The 23,537-nt window shown below is 32.7% G+C and overlaps 2 pseudogenes; both read right to left on the reverse strand.

The window, feature by feature from the left end:
• Positions 1 to 15,633: 15,633 nt before the first annotated feature.
• LOC149493285 (uncharacterized) lies at positions 15,634 to 16,811 on the reverse strand (annotated as a pseudogene).
• Positions 16,812 to 17,238: 427 nt separating this feature from the next.
• LOC149493286 (uncharacterized) lies at positions 17,239 to 18,019 on the reverse strand (annotated as a pseudogene).
• Positions 18,020 to 23,537: the final 5,518 nt, after the last annotated feature.

The raw sequence follows: 23,537 nt of genomic DNA on the forward strand, positions 1-23,537 counted from the left end.
TCTCTTTCAAAAATATTCTTTTTTGGAAAATTAGTTCTCTTCAAAATAATTTATTTTCGAAAATATTCCTTTAAATCGAAAAGTTTTGTTTTCCTAAAACTAAAGAGATTTCTACACTAAAGTTTTTGGTAATACAAATCACTCTCTTTTTCGGAAATATTTTTTTTGAAAGATCTAATGCACTTAAAATTATTTTTCTTACCTTAAAAACGAAAGAGAATCTCTTTCGGTTTTAGTAAGAATATCCTTCCGCAAAAATATCCTTCCAAAATTAAACGCTGTCGAAAATCTTTTCTAAAGGTAAGTGAATATCGGGTTTTATTCTCTTACCAAAAAGGGATAAAATAATTTTTGGCAACAAAGATTTTCAGATCTTCTAAATAAGGAAAGTAGATATTCTGATTTCTATCTCTTTCCAAAAGACGACAGCTTCTTTGCTTCCTATATAAAGGAACGTTCACGCCTTAAACATTTGGTGAAGTAAGAGTTTTTGTTTTAAGAGCACTCTCTCATTGAACGAATCCTTATCTCTCAAAACTTACTCTCTACCCCCATTTTTCTTTTCATCTCTACACTTAACGTTTTCTATATTTAAAGTGAAAATAATTTTTTTTTACAATTACTTTTGAAAAACAGTTCTGTGTTCTAATCGATCTTCTAATCTGATAATATTGTTTTTCCTGTGCTTATCTATGCGTTTCTTTCTGTCTATTTAGATTGTGTAATCTATAGTAGACATGCTCTTTATTTGTTAAACTTTTGTGTGTAATAGCTTAAGTTAGAAGCTATTGAGATAGAGGTTATCAAGCGACCTTCTCCATGTGTGGGATAGAAATGTCTTGAATCGAGTTTTCTGTACTCTACCAAAAACAGAAAGGGTTGAGGTTAACTAGAACCTTTGGAAAATCTAGTGGGACAAAAGGGTAGATCTAGGTTTTTGATCTATTGCCTTGTACTGTTGGTTTGTCTCTTACCCTTTAAAAGAGATAACTTAGTGGAGGATCTCAAGATGCGTCTTGGGGAGTGGATGTAGGCGAGTTAGTACCGAACCACTATAACTCTCGGTGTTGATCTCTTTATTTCTGAAGTTTGGTTAATACTGTCTCTTTTACACTCTTGTTTAATTTTTTAGAAACGCTGAAATTGTTAATAATTCAGATGTTCTAAAACGGCAATAAGTCTCATCTATTCTAAACGTTAGAACTTTGATATTCTAATATAATGAATATACAATGTTCTAACTGTTGTTCTATTTCCAGTATAATTCACTGTTTGGGTTTCTATTTTGTTTTCTAAACTTTATGAGGATGTTCTAATCCTGATAACTCTCCATCATAAAGTTACTTTTACATTTGATTAAGGCTCTGTGAAGAAGTTCTGAATTTTAATAACTATCTTTCACATAGCGTTATATGGTTTGCAAACTTTATGAGGAAGTTCTAAGTTCGATAACTTTCCTTCATAAAAAAGCTCTGATATTGTACAAGTCAGTGTGAAGCTGTTCTAATCAATAGCTGCACTTTGCACAGACTTTCTATATCTGAAATTAGAACAGTGTGAGGAGATTCTAATCTATATTCTACTCTCACAAAGTTCTATGTGTTTTCCGCTGCACTTAGAATTCTAATTCTTGTTTAGAATTTCTAAAATTTATTTCAGTTTTTAGAAAACCCAATTCACCCCCCCTCTTGGGTTGTGCCATACATATTCGGGACCCACAATCTGGTATCAGAGCCTTAGCTCTTGACTTACCTAAGCTTAACCGCTTAAGAGATAAGATCCCATGGCAACCCCACTTCCTCTTTCTTCTTTAGAAGGACAATCTGTTTCTAGACCTCCTTTGTTCAATGGCTCAAATTACTCTTACTGGAAAACTAGAATGGAGAATTTCATGAAATCAGTTGATATAAACTGCTGGAGATGTTATAACTGGTCCTCGTATTCCCATGAAAACTGTAGGAGATGAGCTAGTTAGAAAAACTGAAGAAGAATATATCGATGGTGACTGGAATGATATTGCTGTAAATGCAAAAGCCATTAATATTCTTCATTGTGCTTTAGATGCAACTGAATACAACAAAGTGTTTGGATGTAAATCTGCGATAGAGGTATGGGAAAAATTTAAAGTAACCTATGAAGGTACAGACAAGGTAAAAGAATCCAGAATAAATATCCTTTGGAAAGAATATGAAATGGTTAGTATGAAAGAAGGGGAAACTATTGCAGAACTAAATTCTAGATTTACCAATATAGTTAATCCTTTGAGAACTCTCGGAAAGGAAATTTCAAAAGATGAGCTTGTTAAGAAAATCCTTAGAATTCTACCTAGAAAATGGAATCTATAGGAACTGTTATGAATTACAAAGAAACTCCCGTCACTTATGATTATCTTATAGGAGCTCTTGTTTCAGAAGAAATGAAATCTTCCTTGACAATGGAAGATAAGAAAAAGAAAGGACTGGCTTTGAGGGTAGATTCTAGTGAAGAAAGTTCTTCTGATCTTGATAGTGATGATTTAGCACTTGTTGCTAAAAGATTTAAAAAGTTATATCGAAAGGGTGGAAGGCCACAGAAAAAGTTTAATAAAAAGAACTTTCCATCTAAAAATAGTAACTTGCCTAAGAAAGAACCTTCTGAAGTGGTTTGTTATGAATGCAACAAACCTGGACATATCAAGCCAAATTGTCCTAAACTGAAAAAGAAGTCAATGAAAGAGAAGCTGAAGCAGGCTTTCGTAGCTGCCTTGAGTGATTCAGATGATTCTAATCCTGAAAGCCACGATGATCAAGAAGAAATTGCTAATATCTGTCTGATGGCTACTATCGACTCTAAATCTAAAGAAATCAGCACTCTGGCTTCAACACAGAAAGCTGGAATCAACGAAACAAATGCAACGATCCATGAGAATGATGAAAGCACTGTAAGTATTTCTGAACCCGAATCAGAAAATGATCTTCTAAATACTTACAACAATCTTTGCAATGAGTTTGAAAAACTTGTTAGAAAGCATAAAGTTCTAAAGAAAGATTTCAGAAAATTAAAATCTGAAAGTAATCATTTGAAAGATGCTTTTTATTAAGAAGTTACATGCAAAGATCTTATTATAGAAATCAAAGATCTTAAAAGTTGTAATAATCGATTTTCTGAAAATCTGACACTTCTTGAAGAAAAATGCAAAAATCTGAATTCTGAAAATGAATCCTTGAAAACTGAGATTAGAATTCTAAAATCTATTTCAGAATCATTTTCTAAAGAGAAGATAAGTTCTAATAGCATTTCCAAATTGAATCGTGTTTCTAATCAGAAAAATGTTGTTTCTAATGTTGTGACTTTAGAACATCAAAGTTTCAACAAAAAGAATCATAGTGCACCTGTTACCACTAACCCTCCAGGACCCAATATGAGTTGGGTACCTAAATCTGCTTGATCTTTTCAGGTGTGCCTAAGGAGCGAGCTGAAAACAGAGATGTGGTACATGGACAGCGCTTGCTCTAGGCATATGACTAGTGACAAAAAGAAGTTCACCAGATTAGAAAAGAAAAAGGGAGGTACGGTAAGCTTTGGAGACAAAGTAAAAGGTAAGATCGTTGGTATTGGTGTGGTAGGTTCTAATCCTTCAATAGAAGATGTATGTTTAGTAGAAGGATTACATTATAACTTGTTAAGTGTGAGTCAGATTGTGATAAAAATAGAAGAGTGATCTTTGAACCTTCTCATTGTGAAGTTCAGAACATGCATGATAACACAACCTTATTCACTGGAAAAAGGTTTGGTAATATATACCTAGTAGATCTCTCTGATATGCATAACCAGGATATATGTTTAGTTTCTATTGATAATTCTAGTTGGTTTGGCATAGAAGTCTTGGACATGCAAGCATGCACCTTATTTCTAAACTGTCTAAGAAAGATTTGGTTCGTGGTTTGCCAAAGTTGAAATTTGAAAAAGATCACATTTGTGATGCTTGTCAAATGGGAAAACAAACCAGAACTTCTTTTAAATCTAAGGGCATGGTTTCTACTTCTAGACCTTTAGAATTGCTGCACCTTGATTTATTTGGTCCAATTACTCCTTCTAGTCTTGGAGGAAAATTCTATGCATTTGTTATTGTAGATGAATACTCAAGATTCACCTGGACACTCTTCCTTAGAAATAAGGATGAGTCATATGACATGTTTGTTCATCTTTGCAAGAAAATTCAAAATGAGAAAGGATACAACATCATGGCAATTAGAAGTGATCATGGAGGAGAATTTGAAAATCAGAAATTCAATGCTTTTTGCAATGAGACAGGAATCTTCCATAACTTCTCTGCACCTAGAACACCTCAACAAAATGGAGTGGTGGAACGCAAGAATAGAACACTTCAAGAAATGGCCAGAACCATGCTAAGTGATTCTAAGCTACCAAAGTATTTCTGGGTAGAAGCAGTCAACACTGCCTGTTATATTCTAAACAGGGCTTTGGTAAGATCTGAACTTAAAAAGACTCCATATGAGCTATACAAAGGTAGAAAACCAAATATTGGTTATTTTCATATTTTCGGGTGCAAATGCTTTATTCTAGATAACAAGAAAAATCATCTTGCTAAATTTGATGCAAAATCTTATGAAGGGATTTTTCTGGGATATTCTAATAATAGTAAAGCATATAGAGTATTTAATAGAAAGACTCTAGTTGTAGAAGAATCAATACATGTTGTGTTTGATGAAACTGACTCTACTTCTAGAACATTAGAAAGTGATGATGTTGTAGATTCTAATCCTGAGAAGCAGAATAAGCAATCAGAACAACTAGAATAGCCAGGAAGCGATCAGAACATCAATAATCAGGCTGAACCAGAATTAGAACATGAAGATCAGAACATAGTTGAAAGCCAAATGCCAGAAGCAGAAAATGAAGATTCTCAATTACCAAAAGAATGGCGATTTCATAAGTATCATCCCCATGAAGACATAATGGATAACCCCTCAGAAAGGATGATGACTAGAGCTCAACTTAGAAGATATTTTGGTAATGTTGCTTTCGTTTCTCAATTAGAACCTAAAAATTTAGAAGATGCTCAAAATGATGAAAGTTGGATTCTTGCTATGCAAGAAGAGCTAAATCAATTTGAGATAAACCAAGTTTGGAAACTTGTTTCTAGACCTAAAAACCATTCTGTTATTGGAACAAAATGGGTGTTTAGAAATAAGCTTGATGAACAAGGCAATGTTGTGAGAAATAAAGTAAGATTAGTGGCTCAAGGGTACAACCAAGAAGAAGGCATCGATTTTGATGAGACCTTTGCTCCGGTTGCTAGACTTGAGGCCATTAGAATGCTTTGTGCATTTGCATGTTTTAAAAACTTCATGTTGTATCAAATGGATGTGAAAAGTGCTTTTCTAAACGGTTTTCTAAATGAAGAGGTGTATGTAGAACAACCTCCAGGCTTTGAAATTTTTGATAAACCTAATCATGTTTACAAACTTACTAAAGCTCTTTATGGTTTAAAGCAATCTCTTAGAGCTTGGTATGAAAGATTGAGTAAGTTTCTATTAGAAAATGGTTTTTCAAGAGGAAAGGTTGATACAACACTATTTATTAAAAACAAAGCACATGATATTCTAGTTGTACAAATATATGTTGATGACATAATCTTTGGTTCTACTAACGACCTTCTTTGTAAGGAATTTTCTAAGATTATGCAGGGTGAGTTCGAAATGAGTATGATGGGAGAATTGAATTTCTTCCTAGGGCTTCAAATCAAACAATGTGAGAATGGAATTTTCATTAATCAAGCAAAATATACTAGAGAGTTGTTGAAACGATTCAATATGGAAAATGCCAAGGTATGTAGTACACCAATGAGTCCATCGTCAAAATTAGAAAAAGATGAAAAAAGTAAGGACGTGGATATCAAATTGTTTAGAAGTATGATTGGTTCTTTGCTATATCTAACGGCAAGCAGACCAGACATACACTTTAGTGTTTGTCTATGTGCTAGATTTCAATCGTGTCCCAAAGAATCTCATTTAATTGCTGTAAAAAGAATACTAAGATATCTTTGTGGAACTTCTAATCTGGGTCTGTGGTATTCTAAAGATGATACATTTGATCTTGTTAGGTATAGTGATTCTGATTTTGCAGGAAGCAGAATAGATAGAAAAAGCACGTCTGGGACTTGTCAATTTTTGGGTAGCGCCCTTGTATCATGGTTTAGCAAGAAACAGACATCCGTTGCTCTTTCTACTGCAGAAGCAGAGTATGTTGCTGCTGGAAGTTGTGTTGCGCAAGTTCTATGGATAAAACAACAGTTGGTAGACTATGGACTGAAATTAGAAACAGTGCCTATCAAATGCGACAACATAAGCGCCATCAATTTATCCAAGAATCCAGTTCAACATTCTAGAACCAAGCATATAGAACTCAGACATTACTTCATACGTGATCATGTACAAAAAGGTGATATCATGATTGAGTTCATTCCCACAGAAAAACAATTGGCAGATATCCTTACAAAACCCTTGAATGAAAGTCAATTCTGCTCAATTAGAAGAGAACTTGGTATGATAGTTCTAAACTCGTAACTTTAGAACTCTGTAAGTATGTTCTAAACTGCTTTCTAATTTCAAGAATAGAAGATTTGCTGTGTTCTAATTTTTATTCTGTGTAAAAACTGATTTTTGTCTAAAAACGCACATTGTTCTGATATGACTTTCTAAAGTCATTTTCAGAATCTCACTTTAGACTAAAACAGTTTTTTTTTTTTTTTTTTTTTTTTTGTCTTTAGTGCTTTGGCGGTTTTAGGGTTTTATTTTTTTTTTCTTGTTTTGTTTTATTTCCTTTATTTATTTTGTTTCTTGTGTCTTATTTGTCGTTTTGAATTCCATTTAAAAACTGTTCTTTATTTCTTTCTTCCGCCACTTAAGCGTCTCTATTTTGTGTTAACTGCTTAGTATTCTCTTTATCTTCTCTTTGAAAACTGAAACCCTAAGTTGCTTTTGAGTTTCCGCAACAATGGCCGAATCCAGTTCAAACTCCTCATCTGACTCTCTTACCGAACAAGAGCTTCAACTTCTGAGGAAGCTTTCAAAGAAGTATGAACAAAAAGAGATGAAGGAGAAAAAGGCAGAGGAGAAACCTAAGAAAGGAAAAATCGAAACGGGTACTTCACAGAAACAAGCAACGAAAGTTCATGACAAAGGTAAGTCGGTTCTCTCAACTTACCCTCTCATGCGTTCTTATGTGTTAGACTGGAAGTTTTTTGGTGGTGATGAATTTAATTTTAAGGAGCTCTTTGAGTTCCAAGGCTGGATGAACTTTCTGTCTTTAAATGCACTATGTTATGAGAGTTTAGTGAAGGAATTTTATGGCTCGTTGAAAGCTAGTGGAACAGAGGCGATCTCTGTGAAACTTCAGAGTGAGTTTAGAGAGTTATCGTATGATGATTTTGGGAAAATTTTTGGTATTCCAAATGTTGGGTCCAGGGTGACCAAAATCAAAGATGTATCTAAGGTTAGCGACTACAAAAAGGATGAGTTTGTGAGAAAAATTGTGAGGAAGTTGTCTGCAGATAAACAGGGCTCGATAGAATGCTCTAACATAATAGAAAGCATAAAATGGTTGTACAAGATTATCATTCATTACATCTATCCCAAGAGTGCCTCTTTGACATATGTGAATCAGGTAGAATTGTGTATAATGTGGCACATTATTGAGAGAAAACCCCTCAACCTATGTCACATTATTTTTGATAAGCTGCAGAATAATTCCAAGAAGCTACCTTACGGGATGATCCTTACACCAGTTTTTGAATGTTAATTTGGATGAGCATGTTGGTAGTTCTGTTTCTAAGTTGGACAGCGGGTCCTTGAAGATGAAAGATGAGGAAGAAGAGAAAGAAAAGATAGTAAAAGAAGAAAAGAAGGAGAAAATGAAGGAAGAAAAGGAAAAAGAAGAAATTGAAAAACAAAAGAAAGTAAAAAGCGAAGCTGAAAAGAAGAAGGAAAAAGGAAAAGGGAAGCTGGAAGAAATAGTAAAAGAAGAGAGGAAATTAGAAGAGAAAGAAGAGGAAAAGAAGTCAGCAGAAAAGGCTGAAGAAGAAGAAGAAGGAACACAAGAAGAGAAATTAGAAAAGGAAAGCACTGTAGAAAAAGAAAAAACAGAAAGGGAAAGCACTGTAGAGAAAGAAGAATCAGAAGAGCCGGAGAAATCAGAAAAAGGGAAGAAAGTGGAAGAAGGCAGTGACGCTGAGACTGAGAAGTTAGAGATTAGCGATGAAGAAAAGACAACTGAAGACAAGACAGAACAAGAGTCTGAGTTGCTATCTGCGCAAAGAAGCAGGGAAATTATGCTGGGGAGAATAGAAAAGGAACTCATAGAGGAGCACAACAAGGAAATTGATGAGGCGATACAACAGTGTCAAACTATTGTTGAACAGAATCAATCACTCATCAAAACCTTGGAGAAAATGAAGGATGTGAACACAAGAAAGCTAGCCACTCTCAGAGTGAAAGGGACAACCTACACCCCCTCCTCAGAAAAGCCAAAGAATGTGAAGCACACTGCAGGAAAGCACAGGACTCATGGAAAGAAGCCTCCACTACACCCTTCTTCTAAAAGGCCAGAGAATCCTTCTGAGACTGCTCCAGCTCAACCTTTGAGAAGTTCTAAGAGACTTATAACTGGTCCTAAGCCTCTCTGATCTGTTTTCTATATGTTGTGAACAATTTATTTTATTTTGTGTTTTTGCTTTATCTTCGTAGGATTGTTTGTTTTTGAACTGTTTATTTTCTTTATTTTTGCTGTGATTTTGTCTAACCCTTTTTATATAATGACAAAAAGGGGGAGAACAGGTATTTTGGTGATATTTTGAACACTATTGGTACGTACTTGGCAACCAAAGTACTTATATAGTGGTTATCTGAGTGCTAATATTTTCTAATCTGTATGTTTATTGTTTTTCTATGGTCTGTTTGGTGAGCTATAGTTTCTATATGATAGCTATGTGATTTTAGAACTTAGATTCTTATTCTAATGACTGTTTTGCAGATTGAATATAAGATTTTTTTTCTATCTTCTAAACATCAGCTTTTACTCTTTTGCTCTAACCATATGTTCTGTTTATTAGAACTTAAAACATTTTGTCAATTTCTGCTAGTTCTAATATACATATGCTCTGATTGTTAGAACTTAGAATATCTTGCCTATTTTTTGCTAGTTCTAAAATCAGTTTCTAAAAAGGCCTCCCTAGTTCTAATTTTCGTAAAATAGTTTTATTGCATCTATTCAGGGGGAGCAAAATACATGTTCTAATCTGCTCTACTCTAAAAATCTTTTGGCATGATTAGAACTTTTATGCATAAAATTCAGGGGGAACACATGTTTTATGCTTGCTAAATTTATTGGTTTTGTCATCATCAAAAAGGGGGAGATTGTTGGCTCAAGGGTCAATTTTTAATCTCGGATTTTGATGATTAATACAAAATGAATAAATTTAAAATTATGTTACTTGTGCTAATTTTATTTTTATGCAAAAATTGTTTGGAAAGAAAATCATACAAGGCAAATCCTACTTTGAGTGTGAAGATTTCGAAGACCTAGTAGCTAGGAATTTAGGAAACTTTGTAGGATAGAGAGAAAATCCATATATGAGCACAAAAATTTATTTCTCTCTCAAAAATATTCTTTTTTGGAAAATTAGTTCTCTTCAAAATAATTTATTTTCGAAAATATTCCTTTAAATCGAAAAGTTTTGTTTTCCTAAAACTAAAGAGATTTCTTCTCTAAAGTTTTTGGTAACACAAATCACTCTCTTTTCGGAAATATTTTTTTTGAAAGATCTAATGCACTTAAAATTATTTTTCTTACCTTAAAAATGAAAGAGAATCTCTTTCGGTTTTAGTAAGAATATCCTTCCGCAAAAATATCCTTCCAAAATTAAACGCTGTCGAAAATCTTTTCTAAAGGTAAGTGAATATCGGGTTTTATTCGCTTACCAAAAAGGGATAAAATAATTTTTGGCAACAAAGATTTTCAGATCTTCTAAATAAGGAAAGTAGATATTATGATTTCTATCTCTTTCCAAAAGGCGACAGCTTCTTTGCTTCCTATATAAAGGAACGTTCACGCCTTAAACATTTGGTGAAGTAAGAGTTTTTGTTTTAAGAGCACTCTCTCATTGAACGAATCCTTATCTCTCAAAACTTACTCTCTACCCCCATTTTTCTTTTCATCTCTACACTTAACGTTTTCTATATTTAAAGTGAAAAGAATTTTTTTTAGAATTACTTTTGAAAAACAGTTCTGTGTTCTAATCGATCTTCTAATCTGATAATATTGTTTTTCCTGTGCTTATCTATGCGTTTCTTTCTGTCTATTTAGATTGTGTAATCTATAGTAGACATGCTCTTTATTTGTTAAACTTTTGTGTGTAATAGCTTAAGTTAGAAGCTATTGAGATAGAGGTTATCAAGCGACCTTCTCCATGTGTGGGATAGAAATGTCTTGAATCGAGTTTTCTGTACTCTACCAAAAATAGAAAGGGTTGAGGTTAACTAGAACCTTTGGAAAATCTAGTGGGACAAAAGGGTAGATCTAGGTTTTTTATCTATTGCCTTGTACTGTTGGTTTGTCTCTTACCCTTTAAAAGAGATAACTTAGTGGAGGATCTCAAGATGCGTCTTGGGGAGTGGATGTAGGCGAGTTAGTGCCGAACCACTATAACTCTCGGTGTTGATCTCTTTATTTTTTAAGTTTGGTTGATACGGTCTCTTTTACACTCTTGTTTAATTTTTTAGAAACACTGAAATTGTTAATAATTCAGATGTTCTAAAACGGCAATAAGTCTCATCTATTCTAAACGTTAGAAGTCTGATATTCTAATATAGTGAATATACAATATTCTAACTGTTGTTCTATTTCCAGTATAATTCACTGTTTGGGTTTCTATTTTGTTTTCTAAACTTTATGAGGATGTTCTAATCCTGATAACTCTCCATCATAAAGTTACTTTTACATTTGATTAAGGCTCTGTGAAGAAGTTCTGAATTTTAATAACTATCTTTCACATAGCGTTATATGGTTTTGCAAACTTTATGAGGAAGTTCTAAGTTCGATAACTTTCCTTCATAAAAAAGCTCTGATATTGTACAAGTCAGTGTGAAGCTGTTCTAATCAATAGCTGCACTTTGCACAGACTTTCTATATCTGAAATTAGAACAGTGTGAGGAGATTCTAATCTATATTCTACTCTCACAAAGTTCCGTGTGTTTTCCGCTGCACTTAGAATTCTAATTCTTGTTTAGAATTTCTAAAATTTATTTCAGTTTTTAGAAAACCCAATTCACCCCCCCCTCTTGGGTTGTGCCATACATGTTCGGGACCCACAAGATTTGTCCTAAGTCATTACTATAGGGACTTGTATTATCACCTACAAAGCCTCACTCAGTGTTCTAAAAGTGTGGAAGATTACCACAAGGAGATGGAAATTGCCATGATCAAAGCAAATATGGAATAAGACCGAGAAGGAACAATGGCTAGATTCTTATATGGATTGAATTGGGATATTGTTAATGTAGTGGAATTACAACACTATATGGACTTAGAAGATATGGTTCATATGGCAATGAAGGTAGAGAAGCAGCTCAAGAAAAGGGTGCAAGCAAGTATGCTCAAAGGGGCTCGGATTTTGATTCCTCTTGGAAATCGAATTGGAGAAAAAACAGGGATGACTGGGTTGTTCAAAGGTCCAAGGATGAGAAGGATAAAGGCAAAGAGAAAACGGGTAGCCATGAAAAAGGTAACACTTCTTCCCAAGACAATAAGTATAGAAATACTAAATGCTTTAGATGTTTAGGAACTGGACATATTACATCTCAATGTCTAAACAAAAGAGCTATGATTATGAAAGATGATGACGCAATTGAAACTAATCATGATGATAGTGATAGTGATAGTGATGATATGCCTCCTTTACAAGATGCTAGTGATGAAGTATATGTTGTGAAAGGGGACGTATACATTACTAGACGTGTTTTGAGAATCCATATGGATGATGAGATTGTTGATGAGCAACGTGAGAATACATTTCATACTAGATGCCATATTAATGGTAAGGTGTGTAGTATGATAATTGATGGAGGAAGTTGCACTAATGCAGCATTATTTTGGTTGAGAAGCTAAATTTGTCATGCATTATACATGCTAGACCATATAAACTTTAGTGGATGAACGAATGTGCTGAGGTTAAGGTGCATAAACAAGTGCAAATTTCATTTTCTGTTGGTAAATATTCTGATGAGGTGTTATGTGATGTTGTACCAATGCAAGCTAGTCACATTTTACTTGGTAGGTCATGGCAATATGATAGGCGTGCAAAGCATGATGGTTACACAAATAGATATTCTTTTATGATGAATGGTAGGCCTATTACTCTTGTACCTTAACACCCATAGAAGTGTAAGATCATTGAGGCTAAAAAAAAGCTTATTATGAAAAGAAAGAGAGAGATGTTGATAGCATAAAAAGAGGAGAGAACTAGAATAAAGAAGATAAAAAAAAGTGAGGAAGAGGAGAGAAAAATAACAAAAGAAAAGAAAGTGATCTTGTATGCAAAAAAAGAGTGTAAGAGTGCTTTTTATGACAAAAGCCATTGATTGTACTCATGTACAAGGAGGCTTATTTGAATACTAATGCACATACCTCTACTTTGCCTAGTGTTACTATTTCTTTATTGCAGGAATATGAGGATGTCTTTCTCGAAGAGGTAATAAGGATTTGCCACCTATTAGAAGGATAGAGCATCAAATTGACTTTATACCCGGAGCTTCCATTCCTAACAGACCAGCTTATAGGGGTAATCCTAAGGAGACAAAGGAACTTCAAAGGCAAGTTGAGGAGCTATTGGTAAAGGGACATATGAGGGAGAGCATGAGTCCATGCACAATACCGGTATATTGGTGCTAAAGAAAGATGATATGTTAAAATCATTGTACATTATCTTCATCCTATCCTTAGATTAGATGATATGTTAGATGAATTGCATGGATCTTGCATATTTTTTAAGATTGATTTAAAAAGTGGATACCACCAAATTAGAATGAAGCTTGGCGATGAACGGAAAATAACATTCAAAACCAAATATGGATTGCATGAATGGATGGTAATGCCTTTTGGTTTGACAAATACACCTGGTACTTTTATAAGATTGATGAATCATGTTTTATGTGCATTTATTAGCAGGTTCATTGTAGTCTACTTTGATAATACTTTAGTATATAGTAAGGGCTTAGATGAGCATATGCATCATTTGAAATGTGTGCTTGATGTGCTTAGGAAAGATAAACTATATGCTAATAATTAAAAAATGTAGCTTTTACATGAAAAGAATTATCTTTTTAGGTTATGTTGTGAGTGCAAGGGGCATTAAAGTAGATGAGGAAAAGGTGAAGGCAATCAAGGATTGGCCAACGCCTAAGAGTATAACTGAGGTGAGAAGTTTTTCATGGATTGGTTAGTTTTTATAGGCAATTTGTGGAAGACTTCAACACAATTATTGCACTTTTAACTGAGGTGATCAAGAAATATGTGGAGGTAATGAACAAGAGATTGCTTTTAATTCAGTGAAGGATAAATTGTGTTCTGCTCCTTTATTGCTGTTACCTGATTTTGATAAGACCTTTGAAATTGAATGTGATGCTTCTAGAGTGGGTATTGGAGCTATTTTAATGTAGGAAAAAAAGGCCAATTGCATTTTTCAGCGAAAAACTTAATAGGGTAGCATTGAATTACTCCACATGATAAAGAGTTATATGCTTTAGTGAGTACTTTGGAGACGTGGCTATATTATTTATGGCCCAAAAAATTTGTGATTCATTCGGATCATGAATCTTTGAAGAATTTGAAGGGGTAAAGGAAGCTGAACTATTGCCATGCCAAATAGGTTGAGTATATCGAGGCATTCCCTTATGTTATTCGGTACAAACAAGGTAAGGAAATGTGGTGGTAGATGCACTTTCATGCAGGTATCTTTTGGTTTCTACACTTAGCTCTAAATTGATGGGATTTGAGTATATAAAAGAATTGTATGCTAAAGATTCTGATTTTGCTAATGTGTATGAAGCATGCGAAAAGGTAGCATTTTATAAGTTTTATAGGCAAGATGACTTTTTTGTTTAAAGAGAATAAATTGTGCGTGCCTAATTGCTCATTAAGGGAGTTGCTTGTGCAAATCTCATTTTAGGGGATTAAATGGGACATTTTGGTGTGCATAAGATTTTAGATATATTGCATGAGCATTTCTTTTGGCCACATATGCATAGGTTTGTTCTAGATGCATTGCACATAAACAAGCTAAGTCTAAAGTCATACCTCATGGGTTTTATACACTTTTACCTGTACCTAGTGAATCTTGGGTAGATATTTCTATGGATTGTATATTGGGTTTGCTTAGGTTAAAAAGAAGGCGTGGATTCAATATTTATGGTAGTAGATAGATTTTCTAAGATGGCACATTTCATACCTTACCATAACACTGATAATGTCACAAATATAGCTAATTTGTTCTTTAGGATGTAGTATGTTTACATGGGATTCCTAGAACAATTATGAGTGGTAGGGATGTTCAGTTCCTTTGCTACTTTTGAAAAGTTTTGTGGGTAAAATTTGGATGCTAAACTTGTATTTTCTACGATTTTCCATCCACAAACTGATGGACAAACTAAAGAAGTTAATACAACTTTAGTTACCTTATTATGTGTTGTCATTCAAGAGAATTTAAAATCATAGGAAGAGTGCATTCCATTAGTTGGATTTGCATATAATAGAAATGTGCATTCTTCTACAGGTTTATCTCCTTTTGAAGTTGTTTATGGTTTTAATCCTCTAACCCCATTAGATTTGTTACATTTTCCTTTGAATGAGATTACTAATCTAGATGAACAGAAAAAGGCCAAAAGGGTAAAGAGGATGCATAAACAGGTACGATAATACATAGAGAAAAAAAATAAACAATATGCAACATAAGCCAATAAGGGGCACCAACTTGTCACATTCGAGCCAGGAGATTAGGTGTGGGTGCATATAAGGAAAGAAAGGTTTCCTACAAAGAGGAAATCAAAGTTACAACCAAGGGGTGATGATCCATTTCAAGTTGTGGAAAAGATCAATGATCATGCTTATAAATTGGATCTTCCAGGTGAGTACAATGTGAGTGCAATATTTAATATTTTTGATCTTTCTCCTTTTGATATAGGTGAAGATTCGAGGATGAATCATTTTGAAGAGAGGGAGAATGATACAAACACACAAACCACAATTGCACAAGAGAATATTATACTCCCAAATGGAACTATTAAAAGGACAAAGACTAAGAAAGTCAAGGAAACATTTGATGGATTGGTCAAGAAGATATCTGGGTCTGATGATAAAGTACTAAATAAAGAGATGGGCTTGTAAGAAGATCCAAAGCTAGTTTACATGATCCAAATATATGGACCTTAGGCCTTATACTAATTAGCTTAATGTCTAAATTATTATAATTTGGCCTATTTCAATTGGGATTTATGTTTTAATTAGGTTTAAGGTCTCCTACATATAAATACTTAGCTTTCAAACATTGTAGGCGGATTTTGCAATTTATGGCTTTATTTCAAGAGAGGTTCTCTTTACTTCTTCATTGAACTTGTTTTCAAACTTATCAAAGATAATTAATGTTTGTGGCGTTCATCCTTTTACCTTGATATCTTTGTTTCATACTTCTAGTTGAGTATTTGGTCAAGATCTGCAATTCCATCCGAGAAGAAATTCCTAATTTGGGATTAGGGTTCCTAATTTGGGATTTAGGATTTACATATCAAATCTGATTTGGGGTGTCAAGACACTGTTCTTGGGGTTCCACATCACGTCCCATTCCTTTTTCATGTGAGTTGCTTCAAAGAATGTCAATCTATCTGGTACTTTTCCAGTTTCTTTCTCCTATATTCAAAATGTTCAATGTTTAACATTATAACTTAATTAAGATGCTTGCAAGTATTTAATTGATAAATTCTTACCATTTCTTTTCTTTTCCTTGCATAACTCTTTCTACCACATATGTATGCATTATTTTGCTTCTTTGCATTAGCAGTATTTATAAAACTTAGCCTCTACATAAACAAAATAAACCTTAAAATGACATATAACTAAGATAAAAAATGAATAGCATACTAGTGAATATGAACTACCTGACTTTTTTTAGTAAACCATGAATTAACAAGAGTTGGCCATTGTTCTTCGATGACACCTTAAGGTACATTTCTTATAATTTCTTCCTTAGTCTTAAATAAATCATAATTTTTTGCCCTCAATTAACATTTATAATCCCTCCATTTTTTATTCAATGACTTCATAATCCAACTCTTTGTTTCAGGAGGACATAAAAATCTTAACTGTACAAGTCTATTTAAATACACATTCAAAATATAATTATTATATTTGAAATTGCAAAACTAAAAATACATTATACGTTTATATGAGAAATATAATACATTGATAACTTCCTCCATTTTCTTTTTGAATGACTTAAGATCTTCATGGTATAGATCTAAGAGCAAGCTTGTCGTTTATTGCAACATTCCAAGAAATGATCCAAGCAAAACTCTGTTTTTAGTGCAAGGAACTCCATCTTCATTAAACTTTAGGTAAATTTTTTCATTAACATTCACACCCTAAATAGACGCCATTGTAGTTCTTCCTTGCTTCCTAAAGTGGTTACCACTTCCTTCTTTAAAATTAAGGAAAAAGTTATTGTAGCATGGTAAAAGGAGTTGGAGGCAATCGCCTTTTACCATTTTCACTTACTGTAACATGCAATTGATTTCTAATACCGAAATCTTCTAAATCAAGGTGAGCCGTTAAATTATCTTTGGACTTACCATTAATATTCAACAAAGTGCCAAAAATATTATCACACACATTCTTTTCTATGTGCATCATATCAAGGTTGTGTCGCTACAAGTTATATTCCCAATAGGGTAATTCAAAAAATATACTTCTCTTCTTTCACCACTTCAATGCATTATTGTCGCCTTTTCAAGATTCATTGATGCTTCTTCATTCAATGGTTAATCTTACTCTATTCTCCCTCTTTGAACTACAATATTCTTCTTTTTATTCTTTTGTTTTAATCGTGAAGCTTTTCCAAAGGTAAACTAGAAACCATCTCATTGTTTCAACACATCATGACTTGTAACTCTTACAGGTGCTTCTCGCAGCTCCTCAGTACCATAAAAAAAATCGAGCTTGTTTGCTAAATACATGATCCTGAGGGAACCATCTACGATAACCTATATACTAATATTTTCCACTTTTATACAACCATTTTCGAACAGGTAAAGTCAGCACAACAAGGACATGCATACTCATCTTTCATGCTCCATCCAGAAAGGTAAATTTATTGTCCATATCAATGTAGCACGCATGGAAAAAGTTTGTTGGTTAGCATCATAGGTTTGAACATCTTTCCACAATTTTTTCAACTCATTAACTAATTGTTGCAAAAAAATATCAATATCATTTCCAGGACCCTTATCACCTGGTATAATCATCGATAAAATAAATGAAGATTGCTCTATAGAAAACCAATGTGGGGTATGGGATTAATACAACAGGCCATGTACTGTAAGTGGTGGACATTGTCCTAAAATGATTAAAACCATCACTACACAAACCAAGACTCACATTATGAGGATCAGAATAAAAATGAGGATAACGAACATCAAATGCCTTCCATGCTTCTCCATTAGCAAGATGTCTTAATAATCTATCCTTTTTGCAACCTCTATCATGCCACTTCATATCTTTTATAGTTTTTATTTTTAAGCAAATATCCTTTGTAGTCTTGGTATCAAAAGGAAGTATCACAAGTCTTTAACAGGCTTTTATTTCTAATAATAAAAGTTTCTTCTGCATCACCATATACATTAGATTGCTCAGTTTCCTTGTTCATCTTCGACTAAGAGGTGCCTCAAACCTTACATGATTCCTTCAAGTTCTTCATAGCACTTGTTGAAAGCAAGGTCATTGAGCTCTTGTGTAACTTGTTCTTAAATGTGTAAGGACATGGTTGCTCCATACTTCTTTGCACGGCTCCTTGTAATTGGTCCACTAGGAAGTGCTAATGGATTGCCATTGATTTGGTCCTTGTTCCCTTGAGCTTCATAGGTGGTTGGTGGTAGTGGATCCGTATCAGGAAAGGTGTGTACTCTTATTATTGATGGGGGTAGTTGCACTAATGTTGCTAGTGTAAACATGGTAAACAAACTGAACTTAACTTGTCTCAAGCATCCTAAGCCTTATAAGTTGCATTCCTTGTTCTTATTTTCACCCCAAAACAACATACAATCATGTTCACAAGAGTGGATCTTCTCATAATTAAGTTATAATGCTTGAATAATTTTTTTAGCTTAATAATCTATCCTTTTTATGTCCTCCTAAACAAAGAGTTGGATTATGAAGTCATTGAATAAAAAATGGAGGGATTATAAATGTGATTTGAAGGCAAAAAATTATGATTTATATAAGGCTTAGGAAGAAATTATAAGAAATTTACCCAAAGGTGTCATCGAAGAACAATGGCCAACTCTTGTTAATTCATGGTTTACTGAAAAAAGTTAGGTAGTTCATATTCACTAGTATGCTATTCATTTTTTATCTTAGTTATATGTCAATGATTAACAAAGATAGAAGAGAACAATTATAGAATGATTAACAAGGAGACGTCAATCAATTTTTAATAAAAAAAAATTAAATTTTTTATCAATTTTTAATCTATTCTCTCACCAATTCGTTTTTTCTTTTTTTTTTTACAGATTTTTGAGCTTTTTTCTCTTTTGTTTAATTTGATTGCCTACAAAAATATTTTTAAAGAATTATATTGATATATAGATTCTTTTTGAAAATTAAATGTAACAAATTTAAGCAAATCTTTTTTCTATATATCTTTAACAAATTTAAGCAAATTTCTTTGTGTATATCTTTATATTTAAATGCTTTTAAATTGACTTTTTTTTTTATCTCTCTTTAACTATTTATCCTTTATATATTATTTGAAGGGAATTTGCAAACCTGAGCATGACTCAAAGGTACAAATTTGTGAGGTGCAAGTTTGAGAGTTTTTTTTTTTGTTTTTTTATTCTCTCATGTTGATTTATTCTGTCAATGAATAAATGATGCATGGTTTTATTTTTTTTTCTAATTTTTGACTATTCATTCTACCGTGATCTATTTAAAGCCTGGATGTTGTTGTATATTATACTCTTGAAGTTAGATCAAGAGCAAGAGCAAGTTATATTTGAAATCTGATTTTCAGGTAATTATGTAGGTATGAGTAACTCCATTTGTTGGTGGCTTTGACATGTGGTGATGCAAGTATAGATCAAGACTATATGCTATATTCATTTAGTTGCTTTTCATTATTACTAAATGAAGGCAAAGTTAATTATCTAGGATTTGCTTTTCTTTTGGATAGACATGGCCATATTATGGTTCCCAGAACTGGAATCGGTGGTTCAGAATCGATCCGAATCGGAATCGAAATCGGTGGGAACCGAACTGGTCCAAATTAAAATCGGAACCGGAGGCCTACAGTTCGGTTTTGGTTCCAACATTTTTGGAACCGCGAACCGGTCGAAACCGGATGGAACTGCCGGTTCGAACCAATATTTGAATTATTTTTGTAACGGCTAGAATCACCGGTTTGAACCGTTGGTTTTAGCAGGCAGCAGATTTTTTTAAAATTTTTTTTGCTAAGTCCCCAATTTACCCCTCCTAACAGCTATAAATGGCTACATAACGGCTAGTTTCAAGGGTATTTATGAAAAAATGATTTTTTGGATTTATTATAAATACCTCATTTCATTTACAATTTCCTCACACAAAAATATCTCTACTCTCTTTACTCTATATTATTCTTCTCTACTGTACAATCTCTCTAATTTTCATTCACAATTTATTGTCCAATATATTGCAAGATAATTTCTTCAAAGTCAAATCCCCAATTATTTGTCCAAATTATTGTGAATTAATTTCTTCAAATTTCAATCTCTAATTATTCTCTCTAATTTTTTTTATTCGATTTTCCAAATTACATATTATTTTCATATAATAACAAGTGGAGGAAACTCAAGATCCGCTGAGGGCAAGGGAAAAATTGGAGAAACACAATATTCATCTATCCATACAAACGACATCTTCGATTTCACTCCCGACCAATATAATCTTGAGGGATATCCAAAGGAAAATTTGGAAATTCAAACTCAAGAATCTGAATTTAATCATGAGCAATTACAACAAGAGGAATAGGAAGAGCAAGAGCAAGGTACACAACTTCTTCGAAGAGCAAGACAAAGTTCCGACATATTCACCATTCATTTCATGAAGAAATTCAAAGGTGACAAAATGTTCGATCTAATTTGCAATTATTGTGAAAAATGTTATAAATTCGAACAATCGGCCGGTTATGGATCATTTTGAAAGTATTTGGAGACAAAAAATCCAACAAAAATAGGGGTTGATCGGTCTTAAACACAAATTTTCGGGTACACATCTTCTAGCATTTATTTATTTAAATATTCTGAAAAACAACAAAAAGAAGAGTTGGCAAAAATGATTTCTATTTATCTTTTAGTTTTGGTGAAAAAGTAGGTTTTAATCAATATTGTAAAAAAGTTTTAAATCCTTCTGCTAAAAGAGTGCCAAGAAATACTGTAAAATGAACTATTATTTCTTTATATAAAAAGGGAAAAAAAAAAGTTAGAGCTTTTATTTTCTGAAATGAAAATTCGTCTTTCAATTTATTGTGATATTTGGAGTGATCATTGGCAAATGCATTCTTATATGGGCATTACATGTCATTGGATTGATGATGATTGGAAAATTCAAAAAAGAATTATTGCATTTCGTGCTTTTGATGATAAACATACTGCAAATAATATTTATAAAATAATTGTTTCAATTTTAGATGAATATAAGTTGACAAAAAATTTTTTTTCAATTTCATTTGATAATGCTTTTACTAACACTAAATCAATTATTGAACTTAAAAATATTTGTGAACCAAATATTGGTGGAAAATTTTTTCATATAAGATGTGCTTGCCACGTTTTAAATTTATGTGTACAAGATGGTTTAAAAATTCTTGAATCTTATATTTCTCCAATTAGAAAAGTTATTTCATATTTATGGGGACATCCCCGACTGATGAAAAATTGGGCTAAATTTTGTAAGGAAAATAATAAAAAACCAAAACATTTTCCAAGAGATGTCCCAACTCGTTGGAATTCAACATATGAATTATTAAACGAGTTTTTTTTGTATAAAGAATTATTGTACATTTTTGTTACTAATAATATTGAAGAAATTAATTTATATCCACAAAATTGGGATATTTGTGCAAAAATTTTAGATATTTTAAAAATTTTTAATGATGCTACCTATAAATTTAGTGGAGTTTATTATCCCACATCTCATTTATTTATGCCTATATGCATTAATATTGTTAGTGCACTCCAAGAATTTGAAAATATTGGTGGAAAATTTTTTCATATAAGATGTGCTTGCCATGTTTTAAATTTATGCGTACAAGATAGTTTAAAAATTATTGAATCTTATATTTCTCCAATTAGAAAAGCTATTTCATATTTATGGGGACATCCCCAAATGATGCAAAATTGGGCTAAATTTTGTAAGGAAAATAATAAAAAACCAAAACGTTTTCTAAGGGATGTCCCAACTCGTTGGAATTCAACATATGAATTATTAAACGAGTTTTTTCATATAAAGAATTATTGTGTATTTTTGTTACTAGTAATATTGAAGAAATTTATTTATATCCACAAAATTGGGATATTTGTGCAAAAATTTTAGATATTTTAAAAATTTTTAATGATGCTACCTATAAATTTAGTGGGGTTTATTATCCCACATCTCATTTATTTATGCCTATATGCATTAATATTGTTAGTGCACTCCAATAATTTGGAAATAATTTTATATTACAAGATTGAGTTTTTTCAATGAAATATACCACCCCTTTATCTTGTTGCTTGTGTATTTGATCCTAGATGTAAAATTGAAGTTTTATTTAAATATTTGACTGTTTATTATGAATTATTAAATCTTGATATAGAAGATAGTGTTAATATAAATGTAGTATTGCATGAAGTCAGACAAAATATTGTAGACTTATTTAGTGAATTTGTTCAATTTTTTAGTTCATCTACTTCTAATTCTTCTCAATTCAATAATCAACAATTTCCAACTCAAAGGGTAAGTGTTGGTGTTGCTGAACGCATTTTACTACAAAGACAAAAAAGACCAAGGGAATCCGAAAACATCCCCTCGAAGGACCCAAAAACATCCCCTCGAAGGACCCGAAAACATCCTTTTGTGATATTTTTGATGAAATGTGTTTATTTCTGATGCGGTGCCGATAAATCGGTCTTATAAACAATTTTGAGTCGCCACCCATTGTTTAGGCAATGGGACCGTTTTTATAAAAATGACTTCATTTTAAACCCAATTTTGTTTTAAGGCCAAATTATTTTAAAAGACTGGTCAGGCGCACCAATGCGATTCTGGGTAAGAGAATTGGGTACGTCGGCCCATTGGAAGCCGGCGCCCAGAAAAACCGGCCTCTATTAACCTATGATTTCTAATTTATTTTAATTAGAAAAGCCAAATTATTTATTTACTTAAACTCAACCCAAATAAATCGGACCGAGTTCCTATTTGGAAAATTATTTAATCGTCCCAAACAAATCTAATTATCACATAGCAATTATTCAAATTAAAGCAATTAAACCAAATAAATAAAAAGACCCGCTCTTGCCTTATGGTTCAAGACGGGCGACAAACAGAATCAAAAATATAAAATGGAATAAATAAATGACCCACTCTTGCCTTATGGTTAAAGGCGGGCGACAAACCGAAGAATAAATCAAATAAATAAAAGACCCGCTCTTGCCTTATGGTTCAAGGCGGGTAACAAACCGGATCCAAAAATATATATAAATCAAATCAAAAATTAAATCCATAAACCAATAAAAATTCATACAAATAATAAAATAATAAAATTCATACAAATAAATATATATAATCACATTTTAATATTTTAAGCTGAATTAAATTATAATATGTTCATAGTTGGGCATTCTCAAATTTATTGAAGAAATTAAACTTTATTTTTGTACAAAATTTATATATTTTTTATTATTATTATTTCTGGAAAAATTGATGAATAGTACTGTTCATCGATGAACAAACAGTTACTGTTCATCGATCATTTCTGGGAAAAATAATGAATAGTACGTGCATAGTGCCTGAATAGTGTGTGAACAGTGTTATGAATAGTATCGATTTCTGGAAAATTAAGAACAGTTACTGTTCATCGATCAATTCTGGGAAAATTGATGAACAGTTACTGTTCATCGATTATTTCTGGGAAACTTGATAAACAGTTACTGTTCATCGATGAACATCTATTTATTTTTGTCTAGAATTCATTTTTAAGTGATTGT

Source organism: Jatropha curcas, chromosome 10 (assembly GCF_041381405.1).
Source record: "Jatropha curcas cultivar XTBG-Jc1 chromosome 10, XTBG_Jcur_1.0, whole genome shotgun sequence".
In the NCBI taxonomy this organism is placed as follows: Eukaryota; Viridiplantae; Streptophyta; class Magnoliopsida; order Malpighiales; family Euphorbiaceae; genus Jatropha; species Jatropha curcas.